The sequence below is a fragment of the Pholis gunnellus genome (assembly GCF_910591455.1).
Source record: "Pholis gunnellus genome assembly, chromosome: 21".
Classification (NCBI taxonomy): domain Eukaryota; kingdom Metazoa; phylum Chordata; class Actinopteri; order Perciformes; family Pholidae; genus Pholis; species Pholis gunnellus.
Window position 1 is genome coordinate 7,914,497 of NC_136548.1, and position 8,198 is coordinate 7,922,694.

The window sequence follows — 8,198 nt, forward strand, 5'->3', positions numbered from 1 at the left end:
CGTTTATTCACGAGGAACGGCTGTCCATGGTGTGTATTTAAAGTCACAGAAAATACTACAGTATCCTGGAGAAAATTACATTTGAATCACAGAAGATATGTTCAATTATGGGCTTGTGGTTTACATACATTTGACATTAAGCTCGGTCCAATTCATCCCATTTGCTCAACCTTTAAGGGTATTATTGTGTTTTTGTGGTTCTGATGGTGGGACAGGCCACACAGCTAGAACTGTGTCCCGGCTCTGCATGTGAAACTGTTCAAACCCATCGTTTGAGATTTTTTTTCCCCCCTCAATCCCTCTCCATCGACTTCAGTCAGCTGCTGCTGTGTGTGTGTGTGTGTGTGAGACAGAGAGACATTAGAGGCAGACAGTGCGGTCGCAGCAGCGTCCCTTTTAAAAAAATAGACAGGACTCATCTCCACCTTTAATAACAGCTCCTCTCTACAGACGCACTTTGATGCCGCCATGGGCTTTACAAGCCCTGTTTAAAGCACACCGTCCTGCTCGCTACTTCTCCCCGTGTCTCTCTTTGGAGTTTTCTGTCTCCTATATCCTTCTTCCTCCTTCACTCCCTCCTTCTGTCTTTCTCTCTCTGTCTCTCTCTCTCTCTCTCTCTCTCCACTCCTCTCCCCGCTGTATTTGCAGGCAGCTTTAGTGCCAGACACCCTGAGGCAGCGGTAGCGCCAGCGAGTCTTCCCACCTCTGTTTTTGTGGTGGGAGATGACATGTCGAAGCTTTGAAGGGCAGAGGAAGGGAGGGAAAGGGGGAGGGAACGAGAAGGGAGGGAGGGAGCACATCACTCGGCGCGGAGGAAAAGCAAGGGACCCGGAGAGAATGTCATGTGGCCTGCAGTCCGCCCAGATATTCTCTTTCTCGGGCTGTCTATGTGGGCAGGCAGGAATGGCGACAGGAAGCAAACCCCACCCCCACCTCCTTCCTCCCTTCATCCTCTCCTACCCTCCTTCATCTCTTCACTCACTCAGTCACTCACTCCTCATGTATCCACCACCCCCTTTTTTTCCTCTTCCCCATCCCACCTTCCACCCCTCCACTCGTGCTTCTTCCCTCTCCTCTCCGGGCCCAGTTTCTGTCGTGTGAATTTTGAACTTCTGTATTCACCACCCTACTATCCTCCTTTCGGTTATTATGCCTCCCTCACCCACAGGCGTGCCCGCGCATCATAACTCACTCGTTGTTGAAGCGTGCTGAGGTGTGTTGAGGTGTGTTGACGTGTAAACTGTGAGTGAGTAGCAGACAAAACATGTTTGATAGGAGATCCTCAGGCATAAGTCATCCTCTCATCTGCGAAAGGACGGCAGCAGTACTTTTCCATTCATGTACTTCCATATATATATATATACTTACACAATATATACAATATCAAACGCTGGCCCCGTGCCTCTAAAATAACTAGTAAATGTCTCCTACGAACACTCAGGAAAGAAATGCAGCCTAATAAAATACCTGGAAATGCGGGCTGGTCTTTCAGGTATTAAACTGTTTATATTTCCCCCTGGAGGACCGCTGGGTTTGTGTACTAATTTGTGTATCAGAGCAGAGGGATTAGCACTGAGGCAGACAGGATGGGGCCCACACAGGAACAATCAAACATCTTCTCAGTTATGCTCTGTTGAATGCACGGGGTATGGTCCCTGTTCAGTTTGGCCCACAGGGAGAAACGCGGCGATTTCTCCCAGTCAAGCAAATAAAACGATGAAAGGAGAAGAGAAGTTTCCGCTGGCTTTGATATGGGCCTCTGATGGCACTTCAACCGTACCTGCTTGTTCTTATGTGGCCGCCTCTCACCTGTGCACTTTCAAAGCAATCACACTTTAGTCACACATTGCAAAGCACCCTGTAAAAACGCAGACGGGGACTTTTTCGGTGGGTATTTTTCAAAGTAGAGACAGAAGATATATTGTTCAGTACCCAAAAGAGAGACCAAGCCACTTTTATGTTGTCCTAAATTAGTGTGTGGGTTGGTTGAGTCTTGTTTGTCTGCTTTCAGATCGACAAAGACAACACAAGATGAGTCGCAAGCAAGTAGCCTGAAAATGAAAACAAAAGAGTAAGTTCCCTCTTCTGGCTCTCCAGGTGAGCTCACTGGAAGCTGCGACTGCCGTATGTGTGTCTGTGCACATATGTGCGCGCATTCGTGTTTGTGTCACCGTATGACATACTGTTTGTGTTTGTATAGCTTGTATCACTGCAGGCCAGTTTGATATTTCAAGCCATTACCAGCATCAGAAGGGAAAGAGATTACAGGGTGCTGTAGCAATAACACACGCTATTAGCAAGACAAGGTGTTATTATCCTCTGGTGTCAGGTGAGATGTCAGAGCAGCCCGTCTGTGTCATGCTTACAACTGCTGGATCAGCAGGCTTAAACAGTAACAAGTGAGTAATACAAACGCCGTAACAAATGGGCAACGGTGTGAATCTTATCTGAATGGAAAGTCGTGTGATTATCTGCTTTTGTATTTTGATAATCCATGGCTTTGCTGAACGAGTTGTTGATTTTAAAGTAAAACGTTCTGTGCAAAAAATAGATTGAATTTGATACATGGCATTCTCAAACATCTGGCTGTGTAACTTGTCATGACATTGCAACATATAATCCCAGTGTTGTTTGAAAAGAGAGTCACAAACTGCTGTAACAGTGCAGTTTTTTTTCTTTCACTTTCAGATCTGAGATCCGCTTCCCTTTTACAGTAAGTGTGTTAAAGGCATTAAGGAAAACGCTCACGGCCGCAAATGTGGATGGGCACATAAATTTCGCCTGCCCCCCCCCCCCCCCCCCCCCCCCTTCCCCTCTTTCTTGTTGCGTCTAAATTTTCCATGCCTGGCCTCCCTACTGCTGAGAGTGCTGTTCCTCGAAGCCGCAGTGTATTTTGAAGCAAGGTCGGGAGAGAGCCAGAGGCTCCAAAATCAGGCACAAGACTCCCAGTGTTCCACTGTTCGGCTTGCTCTTGGCACCGGCTCCTGACCAGAGAGGTCTAGCTAGCCACAGCCACTGTGTGTATGTGTGTATGTGTGTGCTTGTGTGTGAACATATATAGCCCCCCCCCCCCCCCTCCTAACTTCTAAACCTATATAGAAATAGCTTTGGTTGACTCATTTATGGGCTCTCCCACATAGAAACAGTACTTAGGTGTGAGTCAGAGAGGCTCGAGCACAGTTTCTGTTGGAAGAATTCTCAGTTTTTGTTATAAACCCCAACCCTTACCCCTCTCACATACACACAGTCCCCCCCAGTAGTTAACACTACATGAAGCTGAAGCGGAGCAGGGCCCAGATATACCGGAGTTTGACAAATCTGAACACACAAGCAATGCATGGGAGCTCCCCTAAATTGGTTCCATACCTTGGCTGACAGTGGTGAGGTCATCCCCCATAGAAAATGAGTCTTAAGCTTGTGATTCTGACAATGCTCAAATTTCATACTTTCCCTGCTGCCGTCATTACAAACCGTCATACAAAATGTCAAGACTTTACAGGAGGATAGTCTCTTCAATCATAACCTGTTCTGAAAGATAGTTGTACAACATTTTGTTAAAAAAAAGGGGTGTTTGGGGCGGGGGGGGGCGGACCACATATCAAAACCTCACACTCGATTAACACATATGGATCCGACATTAATCCTTGAAGGTTCCTTTTAAGTATGTCAACGGAAAGCCATCCATCTGTCTTCGTCTTCAGACGGAATATCCACCCGGGGTCTGGAAGTCTAGGACGCAACACGCAAAACCACAGCGAATATAAATAAATGGCTGTATTTCTCTCCCTGCTTTTGTCTGGTCAGGACACTCCGTGGAGAGCCTGCCAAGTTGAGCATCTACATTTGGGTTTGGCTGTTCCCCTCTCCTGACAGCTCAGCCCGCGCCAAACCACAGGAAAAGGAAGCAAAAGGTCCTCTCTGAAGGGCCTATAAAACATTGTCTCGGGTAAAAATGGACAATGTGAATGGCAACGTTCAGTCTCTCCAGTCCAAACAAACGATCTCTGAAGGAGAAACATGGTCACTGTTTTTGCTACCTTTGCTGCCCACGGTTCTTTTGAGTTTTCTAGTAAATGCTTTGTGTTTTCTGGCACAGATTTGGTGCATGATATGATGTAATAACCTCAGAGAACGGCACTTTAACTGTTTATTGGCACCGCTGCAACATAGCTACGGCTTCAAATTACCTGGAAACACCATCTAATATATAGGTTAAGTGCATATATTGCATATTCTAAAATTCTGCACTTCTTTGAAATGTACCTGGTACACTTCTAAGTCTGTAAATGTGTTTGCCTAAATGTGTCAACCAAAGACAGTTACCTGGTTAACTACAGTTTAATCTGATATCTATCAAGTGGGGTTGGAACTTCCCTGGTTCAAATCCACAAAACAGCTGAGAAAAAACATGATACCTACCGCTGCTGATTAAAACCCCTAAACTCCTCCTCTTTGTTTGCTAAGAAGCTGTTTTTCATGGCGTTGCTGGAAAACAATTATGTTCAGCTGAGTTTTAGTGGATGATGAACATTTTTTAGCTATCTTCAAAAATGAGAATATTTCAATAAAATATTTTGTTTTAATGTCATTTAATTGAAATATCTTTTTTTTTACTCTTGAAAGTATTTGTTCGACATTTTGGGAAATGTGCTTATTCGCGTTCTCGCTGAGAGATGCATTGAAAGATCGATACCACTCTAACACACGAGCTGATACTCGGTTAGAACTCTTTTAGCATTGTAAACCACATTATAAACCACCAAAATCAAATCACAGTCTAAATTAAAGGGGCTACGACCAGCCACCGATTGTTATCAGTCAACTTTAATAAGATCAGCGGTCTCTATGAAGGCCGATCAGACGCTTCCATTCTGAATTGAAACACTTTCAATACTCATTTGCCTGCTTTCTTGCCTGCAATTTAAATTGCTCCGAGAGCAACACTACTGGACACACACACACACACACACACGCACACACACACACACACACACACACACACACACACACACACACACACACACACACACACACACGCACACACAAACAGGGCCCGTTGAGCTGCTGAGCATTCTGCGGGTTGTTCTGTCTGAAAAGCCCGTGCGGAGCTCAGTCTGCAGTGATAGTTTCGTTTGGTTTATTTTTCCCGCGAGCCTAGTATCACCACTCTTTGTGATTGTTATTTAAATTACGTATTTATTGCCCATATTTGTCAGTTGTGTCTAAACTGAGAGTGAACAAGATGATAAACAAAAAACACACACACACACAAAGAGCAGAGGAGCAGAGAATTAGCTTCAAATAGACCCTGTGACCGCTGAACGGATCGCCCCATACTGCCTCGGGCTATCTGTGATTGGCCCCAAAAATCTCAATCAGAGCATCCTTAAGTCAAAATCAAAACATTTTGGAACAGTTGGAAGCCGCTTTAGTTTTTGTGTCAGTGATCCGAACCCTGAAATCAGTTCCACGACTGCAAATGGCTGCGTAGCGACTTAACCGACGTACCGTATACCTGCAGCGTAAACGCCTCGCCGTGAAATTGAACTGATTTGTGGTGGTGGCGGTAAGGACCTCTTCCATTTCAATGTTTTTCCATCTCTCGTCCGTGGAGTTTTACCCCCCCGACAAACGCACAATAATACAAACCAATGTCACAAATACTTAAAGTCAAACAGTAAAGCAAACTGGTCGCCTCCTACACACACACACAGATACAAACCCAATACACAAACATGCACCACACACATCCTCCCGTCTTCCCACCCACTGTCTCTATGCTAGACGCCGTCTGTGACGGAATATAGCTGCACAGTTCGCGTGATCTGCATTTATCTCCTTGTAAGCATAAGAACACATAAGGAGTGTACAGTAGGTGCATGAATGCACGGCTAAATGCACTGCTGCATGTGGTATATGCATGCACGAGGTGTGTGTGTGTGTGTGTGTGTGTGTGAGGGCTCGGTGTGCCAACGTGATGTGTGTGGAGGGCCATCTGGTCACCCCTGCCATGCCATGGTCCCTGTGAAGTGCTGTCGGCGTGGCCGTTGTGGTCTCCCGTGGCGACTGGAGGCTTGCTGCACAGCACTTCCAGTCCAGGCAGCCGACCTCAGAAAAGGAAATTTGGGTCGCTCAAATGGAGGGGTTGCTCCCGAGCTATTTACAGAGCCCTCTACCGGTCCAGCGCCACCCACGATATTCCATATGAGAACCAGTGTGTGTGTGTGTGTGTGTGTGTGTGTGTGTGTGGTGCCTGTGGTGTGGTGTGTGTGTGTGTGTGTGTGTGAGTGTTGGGGGTTTAGGGGGGGATGAGGGCGGCGGAGTAAGTTTCTGTGTGCGTGTGTGTGTGCGAATGCAAGTGCATTTATGAGGCAATGCCGGCTTTATATTTATGTCTGCAGGCATTGTGCTGTGTGTTCTGGCATACAAATGCATGTTAGTGCTTTATTAAAACCCATTATATCCTATTATCGTACACCATCCACTTTGACTGTGAGCCGCAGCCAACAAAATAATTGGCACCAAAAGTATACGATACTCCTTCCACCTGCATTGACTCAGTTGTCAATTTGCGATGGCTGAAACACTTCTCATTCATATTGTACTGCACAATTAGAAAAACGTAAAACTGCCAACGCATGTTCCATAAATCCCCTGCCAGATTCATGGATATTGTATCTACAGATCCTCTCCTAACCTTGCTTATACAAACATCTGAGGCGTCACGGTTGCTGATCATGGCAATGCGATGAGGACACGGAGAAGAGCGGAGCCTCGGATTAATGAGAAACCTGTCTGGAGGAAACTTTGGTTCAAATGAGATCATGGGCATTTCTCTTCTGATGCCCATTCTTTTGGGTTTAGTGGTTTTCTGGCTGAGCCTTCTAGACGTGTGGAATATTGCTGAAACAGGCCTGCGGATCCATTCGCCGAGACACGGGGATCTTTTCTATATTCCCAGTATTTTAGTGATTAACCACGTCACGCCTACAGTGAATAAAAACATGACTCAATGTTTGAGAATTGAGAAAAATCAGTTGACCAGATGAACATGTTTATAGCCATATCACAAGCTGTGGTCTGGTGCGTTTCATGCACAGGAGCTCTAATGAGTACCTCGCCTACGTGCTCTTGATGTATCTAGGAGAGGTAGGCAAGGGAACAATCTCTTAAACGCCTACAGGCTGAGGACGGTCCACTGCCACCCAAGGGGAGACCTCCAGCGTTTCTCAAAGTCTCCCTATGTTGTGAATATTAGGTTAAGGTTATTTTAGGCCGACCCGCTCCAGAAGCAAATTACAGTGCAAGAAAGGGGGTGAAAAACCAAGTGGGCTGTCCACCATGTAATTTTCCTGTTTCTCTTTCAAAGGATGAGGTATTCCTCGAGGAAGCCCTGTTACATTTACAAGCCATGACCCCACATCAGCGGGAAGGACTCTCCTCTGACAGGGAAGGAGAAGCACTGGATGGAGCTTTCTGACTTCTACGTCGATGCACTTCACGGAGCGATGCCGCTGCTTTAGCAGCATCTTCCGTGTCTGTTAGCCAAGAGCAGGTAATCAGAAGTTGTTTGGGTTTGGCTCGGCATTCAAAAGGAGCTGAAGCAATAAATCATTCACCTTGGGTCACTGTTGTGCGCAAACGCTCATGCACACCAAACTAGGCTGGTATAAGATTCCTGAATAAGACCCTCTGGCTGTTCTAAAGAAACCTCTCCCTGAATAAAGGCCTTTCCTGCCTGAACAAGAGAGCAGCCTTCAGAAGAATGAAGATGATCACTGCTTTACTCCTCAAGTGTACCTCCAGACGTCTCAACCTTAATTATGCCAGTCTGGGAGAATCACAGGTACCCTGGCATTACTTCTAATACACACTAAGATACACACACTTACTTGGTCTCCATCAAAAGCTACTATGCTCTTATTTTCTCATGCTTCAAGTTCGTAAACTCTTCAGAAAACCATTTGGCTTTGCGACTTTGATCTTTGCCAAGAGTTCCTTACTGGCTATAATTATGTGCTAAACATCCCATGCTAAATTGCAACCAGGGGATTCACAACACTTGAAAGTAAATGAAAGTGAAGACATGTAATGCTGTTAATACACATTATATACATCATCGATACTTCCTCTTCCAGAGCATCCTCATCTACAAGCTGCAGTATACCACGTTATATATTCTTTCTTCGAGTTTCCTA